Raw genomic sequence first — 12,658 nt, forward strand, 5'->3', positions numbered from 1 at the left:
CCATCAAAACGGGGGATGGAAGCACCAAACTGATTATTTTAGGTCACCGAGGGGGCAAACCCCTCCAACCACCGAGCTCTGTGTTGAATTCAGCCCTCTCCAACGCCTCCTCAGGTGCCGGTCCTCTTTTCTCTTAACGATTTTTAGCGAGGACGTGGTGTCCCAGCGTGCTGGCACCTCACCTGCTGTGGGAGAGCTCGCCGCTCCGCCCCAGCTCCCCGTAGAACCAGAGCAACGTCATGAGCAGCTTCCTCAGGAAAATGACTTAACGTCTGCAGCAGGACATAGGCGAACTTCAGCTTTCCAAAATCATGAGCTCATGCTCCCCTTCTCATGCTTCGTGGCCTGCCAGCCCCCCAGGGGCCTCGGGTCCCTGGATGCCCCCTCGGAGAGGCTGCAGCATCCCCCAGGTGCCGCGGGGGATCCAGAAATGTGTTTTAGGACTGGGTCCACGGGCTGCTGGTTAAAGGGAGAAGGTTCCCTCTGCGTGGTGGCAGGGATCTGGCAGATCTCAGCCCCGAATCTTCCCTCCTGCATGGGTTTTACCTAATCAGGATGCTTTGCAGTCAGATCAAGGTGAGATACCAATGCTGCTCAGGGTCTAAAACCTCACCCTGGAGATGTGGAAGCATTGCAGATATTTCCTCTTGCCCTCCAACCACTTCTGCACCCTCAGGAGGACAAAACCTTAAGAGAGGCGAGGGGAGAGGATGTTTGTTAGTTCTATTCTTTCCTAAATAGCAAATTTATCCTGTTTTTAGCTGGAAATTCTTTGGAGGTGGAGAAAAACTGACGAATTTTCACCATCCAATACGCGGGTGCAAAACCATCTTGGCCAAGGTGCCTCTGACCCAGCAGATCCCCGCGTGCCCTGCCTGGAAACGCTGCTTCTAGGGCTAAAAAAAATCCCCATCCTGTACGAGAGGAGCTGTAAATCCCCTTCCCACGCTGCGAAGTGAGGCAGAGCCTGCTCGGAAAAATACCTCGGAGCTGCCCAGCCTTTATCTGGTTAAACAAACTGCACCGTGAAGGGAAAAGAAGGGCAAAGAGAGGGAGCTGAGGGCTCCCAGTCAAATAAACCTCGGGGCAGAGGCGAGCAGCGCTGCGGGGCCGTGGCACGGAGTTGTTTTGCTCTTCCAGCCCCATGCCAGCACGGCCGCGGCTCTGAGCGGGGTGCACGGAGCTGCAGGGCCTTAAAAGGAAGCAAAAAAACGGCTCAAAAAGGAAGCAAAAATCAGCTCGGCGAGGCCGAGGGGAGAGCAAGTGCTCGCTGGCTCCGGGCTGTGTGTCAGCACCTTGCCAGGGGGAAGCTCCCTTCCTCCTGCGGGGCCGTGGGGATGGCACCGGGCTGGGTATGGGGCTGCGAGGCTGTTTTCCTACTGACCCCAATCCGAGCAGGATCTTATAAAAAGCGGTGAAACCCGGGTGGGGAAATGCAGGGCGGGTTGAGGTGGTCCCTGTGGGTACCGCAGCACCTCTCCTTGCCATCCCACACGGGCTTCACCATACTGCCTCCCCCAAATTCCCTCCAAACGGGTCCTCGTGGTGGATGCCACCGCCCGTCCCCTGTCCTTGAAGATTTAAGGGAGGTTGGGGGTGATTCTGCCAGTGCTCGGTGCCAGAGATGTGGAGTTTAGGAGATGCCAACTTTCAGCACCTCTTCCTCCAGGGGTGCTTGGTGCCGTTATCTGCCATTTTCATCCCCTAAATATTTAACATTTCCATCCCCTAATTATTTAACATTTTCATTCCCTAATTATTTAACATTTTCATCCCCTAATCATTTAACATTTTCATCCCCTAATTATTTAACGTTTTCATCCCTTACCAGGAGCTTGCTGCCTCAATTCACAACTTGATTTAAGAGGTTTCCAGTTTGGGGAACTCTTTGGATACCCTTGGGGATATCCAAAAACAACCCCCGGGAGCCCTGAGCCGCAGCTCTGACTTGGGGCTGGATCCCACAGCGAAGCTGACCCGTGGGGTTGGACCAAAGACCCCGAGAGGCCCCATGCAGCCCCCACGAGCCCGAAGGCTGAGCTGGCCATGGTGCCGATCCCAAAAATGGGGCTGAAACCCCCACAAAGCACCCTGTAAGGGCTCTGCCCTGTGGGGTGCCTGCGGGGCTGCAAGGGAAGGGCGCAATAAATAAAAACAAGGACCGAGGGATGAGCACGAGGGCACGGCCACCAACAGGGCAAGCAGCACCAGGACCCTAAAAGTAGTTGGGTATGGGGGCAAAGCTGCAGAACAGGAGGAGAAAAAGCAGCTGTGGGATTTTGGAGGCAGTTTTTCAACGCCCCCCCTGCCGCGCCGGGTACCATCCCCGTGGCACCGCTTCCTTTTTGTTGCGCGTCCTGAGCAGCCAGGGCGAGCCCACGGCACAATGGGGGAAAAAACTCAGTTTATTGCTGCATTTTGCTTTTTTTTTTGCCCTCTAAAAGCACCCCGGCACCCACCCCTGGGTGCTGAGCACCTCTGGGCCGAGCCCCCCGGACCCTTTTGGGGCTGAGCATCTCCCACGGTGTTGAGCACCCCCAAGCAGGGCTGAGCAACCCTTGGCGGTGCTGAGCATCCCCTTTTGGTGCTGAGCCTAATTCCTGGATGCTGAGCATCCTCCCTGTGTGCTGGGCACCCCCTTGGGTGCTGAGCATCCCCCCTGGGTGCTGAGCATCCCACCCTTGGGTGCTGAGCACCCCAATTCAGCGCTGAGCATCCCCCTCGGGGCCGCGCATCCCCGTTAGGGCTGAGCCTCCCCATTAGGGCTGAGCCTCCCCATTAGGGCTGAGCCTCCCCGTTGGCGCTGAGCCCCGCAGCCCCACATCTCCTGGTGGCCATGGCCATGGATTTGGTGGCCCAAAACGTCCCCATCCCCACGAGCCCCCCTCGGAGCCGTGCTCCTGCGCCGCCCGGCACGTCCCGGCTCTTGTTTACTCCTCGCGTCCCGCCGCGGCGCTTCACCCCAGCGCTTCCTGGGCTGGTGTCTGAAAATAGATATTTTTAACCTTTTAAAAATAGAAAGTCTCGCGGAACGGCGGCTCCTGTTTTTCCATTCCCTTTCTCGTTTCGTCCTTCACGGCGAGATGAGGAGCCCGGGCAGTGGGGGGGGGGGGCGGTGGGAGCCCGGCCCCGTAAACAGGCTCCCGCAAAACGGGCGCTCGGGCTGGCGAAGGGGAAAAAAAATAAATAAATAAATAAATAAAAATCAGAGAGAACAAAATCAATAAAAAGGCCGTCCACCTTTTCGCACGGAGCCTTATTTGGTATTTTCATGAAAAGTTATATCTTCACACTGTAAAAAGTGCCACTTATTACTCATACTTTACTAGGTAAGCGTATTTTCCTTGGCATCGAGCGCGTTTGGGGTGGTTATTTTATTTTTTTTTTTTTCTCTCTCTCTCTCTGCTCCCGTACAAACTATTTCGAAGGTCTCATTAGTTTTCTCCCTCAGAACTGGCGCTTTCTGCCGCTGTCTGGAGGACCCAGCCTATTAAACCCGAGACAGAACCTCTGTTTGTTCGCCCAGTCTTAGCCTTGACTTCGCGGGACTGTAAAATCGCGGCGCGGGTGTCCCGATACGGCGCGCACAGGGCAGCCTTTCAGCGCCGGCCCCGTTAAAGTGCCACTCAAACGCTGGCCAAAGGTCCGCCTCACTGCCCGCTTGGATCGTCCAAAAAATACCTTTTGCCTTCTTTTTTTCCTTGGTTTTGGGGATCGGCGTGGTCGGGGCAATTCGGGAAGATGTTTTTGGGTGCCGCTATAGGCTCAGGGGGCAGATCGCCACCCATCCATGTGTCCCCAGCCCTATAGCGGTGTCCCCGCTGTCCCTGCGTGCCCGTGGCCGTCACCCCATCCATGTGTGGCCGTCAGCTTGTCCCCATGGTGCTGAGCACGTGTGGATGTCACCCTCTCCCTGCTGTCCCTGCACACAGGTGGATGTCACCCGTCCCCGTGGCACTGCTCACGCATGGACATCGCCCACCCCATGGTCACTGCACGCACGTGGCCACCATCCTGTCCCCATGTACCTGTTCACAGATGTCCCCTTGTCCCCGTGGCCACTGTGCACAAAAGAACATCGTCCCACCCCAGGGGTAGACGCAGGTGTCACCTTGTCCCCGGGGTCACCACGGACCCATGGGCGCCACCCTACCCCAGGGTCCCTAAACTTGTAGGGACATCACCTTGTACCCGTGGTCATTACATACGTGGCCACCTCATCCCCATGGTCACTACAGCCCCCTGCACGTCACCGTGTCCCCAACAGTCCCAACACACAGCCACCGCCCTGTCCCCATGCTCATTGATGCCACCTCGTCCTGGGGTCCCCCGCGCACCTCCACGTCACCAAGACCCCCAAGGGCGCTCATAACCCTCCTGCCCTGCCCAGGGTGGCCACGGAGGTGACAATGGGGCCACCCGCTCTTGTCCTGGTCCTGACAGCCACCGAGGGCCACTGACGGCCACCGAGGACCACCGAGGGCCACCGAGGGCCACCGAGGGCCACCTCCCTCCGCCGCCCCGCGGCCGCCTGGCCCCGAGCCCGGGGCTGGGCGCGAGCCGCGGTTCCCAGCGGCTCTAAAAGCCAGCTTTGTGTTTTACAGCCGGGCCCTCGCTGGCATACGATTTTAATTAGAGTCTGGTTACACGGCTCGGCAGATGTGGAATGTATTTCTTAGCCCAGGTGGAATAAATCTATTGCCATAAAAACCACCGCGCGCACCGCCCCCCTCCCCGTTATTAAATTCTCCCTTCTAAAGGGCCCAGTATTGAGCTCCGCGGCTCCCCCCCCGGCTGCCCTGGCCCCCGCCCCAACCCCCTCAATGCAACTCCTTCTCTAAGTGCTTAATGAGGTTTAATTTTATTATATTCCCTGGCTGTATGAAACGGGCTTCTGGTCCCGGCGCAGGTTCCCGGCTACCGGCCGTGCCGCGAGCGGGGGCAGGACCTCCGCGCGGGGGCCCCCACGGCAGGAGGTGGCTTTGGGGAGGTTTTGGGGGGGCTTTGGGGGATGCTCAGGGATGGGGTTGGCTCCTGATGGACCATCGTGTTGTGACAGGGATGCTCTTGGGGTCTGGTGTCCCATGGTTTGTTCCTCTTTTATGAGACACTGGAGCCCCGCCATGTGTTGCCAAGTGGGGAAACTGAGGCACGGAGGGTCGCTGTCCCCCTCTTGCCCATCCTGTCCCCACTGCTTCATGTGCTGCACCCCCTGGCACAGGTGTTTTGGGGTCATTTGGGTCTGGTTCCCATGGGTTCCCCCCCTGCCCCAAATCCCATCCCTGGGGAATTAAAACTTCCCGACCTCCCCTCCACATTGTGGGTTTTTTTTTCCCCAAGGGACACACGTTTGGGTGCTGATGGTCCCTGTCATGGTGCTGTGCATGTCATGGCACCTGCTCACCCGTGTCCTGAGCACCCTAAATCTGGGGTCTTGAGGACTTTGGCCCCTTTATCCAAGAGCAGACCTCATCTCCTTGTCCTTGTCCATCTCCTCCTTGTCCAGCGCTTTATCAGCACTCACCGTGCCCACTTGTGCTGAACTTGGGGCTGCCATTAAGGATGTTGGGAATAAATTTGGGTGGGAGGGGGCCCTAACACAGGGAGAATGTGACAGCCAAGGCAAGGACAGAAAAATTAGGAAGTGTTCTGGATGTGACCCACGTCCCCATAAGCACTGGGTGTCCCCTGGCACGCTGAGTAGGGGAGGATATCGGTGAGCACTTTGGGATGGAGGAGGACGCAGGTTCCACTGCTTGCTCCACACTGGTGGCTGGAGGAGATAGATGTTGGTTTTTTTTTCTGTTTTTCCTCAATTTGGAGAGCCAAGGCAGGTGGGAGGTGTCTGCCTCCCACCCATCCGACTCACACAGCACTCGGGGTTTCAGGGACGAGCACTCCCGTCCATCCTCGGCAGGGTGAGGACTGCAGGATCTGGCCCTTTCCAGCATCGCTGCTAAGCTGGATCCATTGGGATCACGGCACAGAGCTCAGAGGCCACCCCCACCACCTGTGTGCAACCACGGGGAAGAGATAAGGGGACGAGGTGGGACCCCGTGCTGATCATCGTGGTCCAAAACACCCGACGGTGAGGGAAAGCCACGGACCTGAGATGCTCTCCCTGCCTTGCAGACCTGCCCGGAGATCTGCTTGGGATGAATTCAAAACTCATTGCAGGGGAAAAAAATAAAAATAAAAATAAAATAAAATAAAATAAAATAAAATAAAATAAAATAAAATAAAATAAAATAAAATAAAATAAAATAAAATAAAATAAAATAAAATAAACAAAAAACAAGGGACAGCATCTGCTCCTGAAGAGCCCACCTCGCCCAGCATGGACCGTGGGTTGGGGAGGGGAGAAGTCGTGTCCTGCCTGCAGCCAAACGAGGGCTGGAGCCCACGGTGGAGACCACAGAGCTTGATGAACAACCACAACACTACGTGGAGCTGCCAAAAAGCTGTAGAAACCCTAAAAAAGCAGAGGAGAGAGGGTAAGAGGAGCGCGCACAGAGGCAAGGTGCTGCCGAGTCCATCCCACGGGGCCACCAGGACCCCGTTCCCAAACCTCCCTCTGCCTTACCCGGTGGCACCATCCCAAACCAAGCTGCCTGAGGACCAAAACCTCGGGGCGCTGTGGTGGCAGGAGCTGCCTCCTCCCTAATCCTTACCTCGGAGCAAAGGGAACAAGGGCAGAAAACTGCGGAAAGCGGCGGCCGAGCCCTCCCCACCGACTCCCGGCGGGGAGACTTGGCGCTGTGCTCGCCCGTGCGTTTTCCCCCAGCTGGCCTCTTTCCTGGCCTGCTGGCTGGTATTTTGCAGCCGTTTCGGTGCCAAGGAGCTGTGTTGGGCTGGATGACGTTATCCCTCTGCCCCAGGCCAGGTGTGGGGAGCACGGCCGCTCCCCGGGGCCGCAGAGCCTCGCAGGGGAGGAGGGACCGTCCCCAGGGGGAACGGCGCTGGTGGGACCTCACCCAGAGCTCATTTTGGGGTCCCAGGCAGAGATTGGGTCACTCGTCTCCTGCTCATGTCACCGACACGAGGAGCAGATCCCAAGCTGCAAGCCCCAGCTCCCATCACTGCTCCTCTTGAAGCCCAGGACCCAACGCGTGGCCCGAGGGACCCCGAGGTGCTCGGAGGGCAGCCAGCACCTCACCAACCTGGCCATCCCCATCCCATTTCAGAGAGAAAACCTCCCTCAAAACCCTTTTTGAGTGTGTAGGGCTAAACCGTGGCCAAGCCAACATGAACAGCAAAACTCCCTCTGATTCCCCAATTTTGTCCCAAGCTGCTCAGGTCTGCAGGGCAAGACCAAGGTTTGGATCCACAACCAAGCAAGAGGCACCCAAGTGCCCTGGGGCATCCGATCATCTCGGGCTGGCCTGGAAATCCAACACCAGCTGCAGATTGACGCCAGCCTGGAGAGCTTGTTCCAGCAATTTGGGATGTCTACCACCAGTAGACATCCCAAATTTGCCCCTCTCCCCTTCTGAACCCAAATGAACATTTTTGGCCACTGCAAGAGGTTGTGGTGCCCAGCCCAGCCCACGGGTTGAACTTTATCTCAACCCAACCAGGACCTGCCCCTTCCCAGGGCAGAGAAGTGAGCCGTTTTCTCTCATCCACCCCAAATCCACCCTCCCAAGCCTCCTGACCAAGAATCTGCCACACAACCCCATCTCAGGACCGTCCAGTCCATGCTGGGAAGATGTTTGGGTGTATGTTGAGCACCATCTGGTCGTGCAAGCCACTGCTTTTTGACCAGAGGAGGAAGAGGAGGCTGGTGCATCCACCTGGCAAAGCTCCTGGGCTAGACCGAAGAAGACAATGCTGAGAAGAAGGGCAGAAGGTGGACAAAAGGGGGGTGAAGGGGGTTTGGGTAGGAACAAGGATGAGAAAATAGTGAAATAAGGGGATAAACGGGCCAGCTGCATGTAAGCAGGTGGGCAGTCACCATGCTTGGCCCTGGTCAGAGCGGTCTGTCCCACTAATTAAGCTCCGTTTCCTCATTAAGCCAACCACCAGAGAGGTGGAGGGGCCTGGGGGCTGCCTGCTGGGAAGGTCCATGTGGGGTGTGTGTGGTCTTCCTGATGTGGCATCTCCTAAAATATATGACCAGGGGGCCTCACTTCTCATGCGGGCACCCTGGGGGTGGACTGTACACCTCATCCCCAAATTTCTGCAGGCTCTGAATGCCTCTTGGGGTAATTTTGGACACGGCAAGTCACTCCTCACCCTTAAAAACCCACTGGTGCCTTCCCATGCCATCAACCCAACCTGGAGAGCCCCACATCCAACCTCCAGCCCCCGCAAGAAGCTGCCCAATTTCTGAAGGGGCCCAAGCCCCTCTGGGCACCAGATGGGACCTCTGCAAACCCCAAATCTTCCTTTGGGGTGCTTCAAGCTTCACCCTCTCCAGCTCCATCCCCAAAGCCCGAAGGGATGCGGAGCTTTGCACAATTTGGGCAGGGGGCCGAGCTCCTCACCCCTGTCCCCTCCAAGGCCACTATTTTCCCATTTGGGGACACCAAATGTGTCTCAGAGGCACATGGCCAGATACAGGGGGATGTTTGCCCTGCAGACCCTGTGTCCAATGGTCCCACTGGGTTTATTTTCATTGTCGGTGCAGCTGGGAGGCAAAACGGGGCGCCTGGGCCAAGCAATCCTTCTTACTTCATTTTCAACTGTTTTCAAAGCCCCTGATCAGACGACCCAGATGGTGCTAAATGGCCATGAACAACCTTTAAACAGTGGGTTATTGTTGTGCTCATTGAGTTAGATAATTGTGATGGGCCTGAACTAATTAATTTCTACCACCCCAAAAAAAAAAAAAAAAAAGGAATGAATCATGGTCTTTTGGCAGTGCTGGTGAGAAGGACTCATAAGCAGTTTCCTTCGGATTTACAGGCAGGATTCAGCCCCTCACCAGCTCCCACGGGTGAAAAATGAGGCCAAAAAACAGAATCCTGGCATGGAGGGGCAGCAGAAGGCAGCGTGAGCGGTGCTCCTGCATCCCACCGGGCAGGAGGACCACGAGCACCACGCGATGCTCTCAGCTCCTCCAGCAGAGCCCTTTGGGAACCCCACGCTGGTGATGGCTCATGCGCAGGGCACGAAGGTGAGAGGAGGAGTCTGATATTGAGATATAGAGGCGTAGAGATAGAGAGGTATAGACGTATAAAGATATAGAGGCATAGGGATATAGAGGTTGAGAGATATAGGGGTGTAGAGATACAGGGGTGTAGAGATATAGGGGTGTAGAGGCAAATAGAGAGATATAAAGGTATAGAGATAAAGAGGAATAGAGATATAGATGCATAGAGATATAGAGGTATAGAAATATGGAGATATAGAGGTATAGAGATACAGAGATATAGAGATACAGAGGCGTAGAGATGTAGAGGCGTAGAGATATAGAAGTATAGAAGCATGGACATAACAAAATAGAGAGGCATAGAAATAGATATAGAGATATAGAGGCACAGAGATGTAGAGATATTGAGGCAGAGAGATATAAAGGTATAGAGATAGAGAGGTATAGAGATATGGAGATAGAGAGGCTCACAGATATGAAGATATAAAGATACAGAGATATAGATGTATAGAGATGTAGAGATATTGAGGCAGAGACATAGAGATATAGAGGTATAGAGATAGGGAGGCTCACAGATATGGAGATATAAAGGTATAGAGATATAGAGGCATAGAGATACAGAGGCATAGAGATAGAGGAAGATGGAGATAGAGAGATAAAAAGATGCAGAGATGCAGAGTTACTGAGATATAGAGATACAGAGATACAGAGATATAGTGAAATAGAGATATAAAGATACAGAGATACAGAATTATAGAGATACAGAGTTCCAGAGATCCAGAGATATGGAAATAAGGCGATAAGAAGATGCAGAATTATAGGGATATATTACAGAGATCTAGAGGTACGGAGATGCAGACACAGCTCTATAGCGATGCAGCTCCCTCCTGGGCGATGCTCAGAGCTGCCCCCCATGGCCCTGGGCGACCTGCTCCTGGTGGCCCTGCTGGGCTGGGAGCAGATGGACCAGCGATGCCTCCGCCCTGTGATTTTGGGACAGGGCCCCTGCAATGTGGTCTGGCCTCGCTGCTCACGTTTCCTCCCTCTCCGATCCCTCCTTGGGCTCCAGCCCTGCCAGCTTCGCTCTCCGCGTCTCCGAGGATTTCCCTGTTTTTCTCATCACCCCTTTCTCCTCACCCCTCTCGCTGGCACCGCAGGCAGCCGGGGGCTTTTTCCAGTGTCAGCACCATCCCAACGTGCTGGCAGAGCTTTAGGGGAGATTTTTTGCCTCCAGGTTTGGGGGTGTCGGGCTTTGACGGAGCCGGAGGCGAGGAAATGTGATCCCGCTTCCCCAGATTCGGTACAGCCTGAGCCTCTCCAGCATCCAAAAAGGTGCAGAAACCAGGGAACGGAGCGATTACAGACGTGTTTCTATGCGAGAAGAGACAGGAAATATTAGGACTGTTTAGTCTGGAGAGAGACGGGCTCGCGGTGGCAGGAGAGCAGCCTGCGGGCTGCGCAGCCTGGACGCTGCTGCTTTTCTCCATCCCTCACCCCTGGGAGAGAAAGGGATGCGCAGGGCAGCGTGGCCACGAGGACAGAGCTCCCCCAGCGAAACACGAGGGGCTGTGCCCCTGGAAAACCCCATGGGGAGCTGCTCCGGGAGAAATCCCATCCCTCTGGGGAGGGAGGAGGTGAGCTGGGAGTAGCACGGCCCCATTCACGGGGAGATGCTTCACCTGCGAGCCGAAATTCCAACCATCCCCAGAGCTCTGGGACCCACACTGGGGTTTCACAGCAGCACCGAGCCCACCCGAGCCCTCTTTGGGGTGGCAGAGCCCCGAAAGCATCGTGACACCGGGCTCGGGAGGCAGGATTTGGCTTCCCCTCTGCTCCCAAGCCGCCGGCAGGGAAGGGGGGCTTCGTGCAGATTAAGGTGAAAGCAGAGATTTTGCATGACTGAAAACCCGATGCAATGGAAAACAGCAGGAGCCAAGGAAGTGAGCGTAGCTGGCAATTATAGAGACATATAGTTTAGAGCCGTGTTTTGACTAACCTGATAATAGAGCATGAAATAGCACGGCTCTGACGTAAAAAAAAACCCCGAGACCCCGGGGGTAGAGCCAAGATTTCTGGTGCTGACTTGCCATCGGCCCTGGAGCGCGGAGCCGCCGGGTGATTCAGGCTGGACGGGACCCCAGGAGGTCCAGCCCCAAGCAGGGCGAGCTCTGACCTTACACCGGGTTGCTCAGGGCTTTCTCCGGGCAGGGATTGAGTTTTTCCAGGGATGGAGATGCACCCACTAATTCTGGTGGTCCCTGATTGATCAGCCTGAAGCAGGACACATTTTGGGGTAACTTCCAGCTGGGATGGGTCCAGCCCGGTGCAACCTGCCTGGTACTGGGGACCCGACCTGGATCCAGTGCCCAAATTTGCCCTGAAGAGGCCAAAAATGGCCCAGCTCAGGTTGGTTTGGCCATGGCATAAGGGGATGCTCCTACTGCACACACAGGAGGTCCCAGCAAGAGGAGAGGGGTACAGGAGGGCCAGCAGGAGATGTGGGTCCTGAAGAATAAATCCCAGGAGATGTGGGTCCTAAAGAATAAAGTGCCAGGAGATGTGGGTCCTGCAAAAGAAAACCACGCAGCCACGGCTGGGTTTTCAAATCTCCTGCCCAAGGGAACCTGGCAGAGCCCCAGACACCAGCCCTGGGCCGAGCTAGGAGGAGAGGGGGACATCACCGTCCCCAGCCCTGTGAAGGAGAAGGACCTTATGTGAGGGTGGAGGTGGCATTGATGGGTTTTGACACCCTACGTGTGCTTCCTAGGACATGGAGGGATGGTTTTAAGGCAAAAAATGGCTCCACGCACCGTAAGGGTGGCCTCAGTCCTGGGCACACCAGAAACGTCCCCAACCCCTCTGGTCCCCAAGATGTGGTGGCACGGACACCACGCGGTCGGGGCGGTGGGACCCAAGGGATGTCCCCAGGAAACGTCCCCTGCAGACCCCAAACCACAGCACAGGCACAACCCCCCCGCAGAAAACCCAGCCGTAAAATCAGCCCCATCTTGGTGGCCCAGGGTGGAAGCGGGCTGGGTCCTGCCAAGGGACACGGGGAGGTGACAAGGAGGTGACGCCACCGGCTGCGAGATGTTGGCTTTGAAGCGGCGGCTGCTGATCCTATTAAAAGTGCTAATCCCCCGCAGGAGGTACAGTCATTAGGGCATTAGGACACTGAAACCCTCGTAGGAGAGCTCCCACCTCGACCCCTTGAGTCCCTCCTCGGCCACGCTGCGTGCAGAGGCTGTCACCAGCCCTTGTGCACGTCCCCAGTGCCCCCCTGGGGTGTCTCATGGGGTCGGGTTTGTCCTGGGAGAAAAGAAGATCTCCAGCAACTGGTTCAGGGGGGAGCAAGGTGATGGTAATGATGTTTTCTCCCTCCCATGTCACGGTGGGGAAAGAAAAGGGGTCGGAAAGGTAATGGATGGGGAAGGAAGGGCGGGTGGGGATGGAGGGATGGGTGGGTGGGTGGGTGGGTGGATGGATGGAAAAAAGGATGGAAAAAAGGATGGATGGAAGGAAAAAAGGATGGATGGATGGATGGATGGATGGATGGATGGATGG

The sequence above is a fragment of the Aythya marila genome, assembly GCF_965140915.1.
Source record: "Aythya marila genome assembly, chromosome: 1".
NCBI classification, from domain to species: Eukaryota; Metazoa; Chordata; class Aves; order Anseriformes; family Anatidae; genus Aythya; species Aythya marila.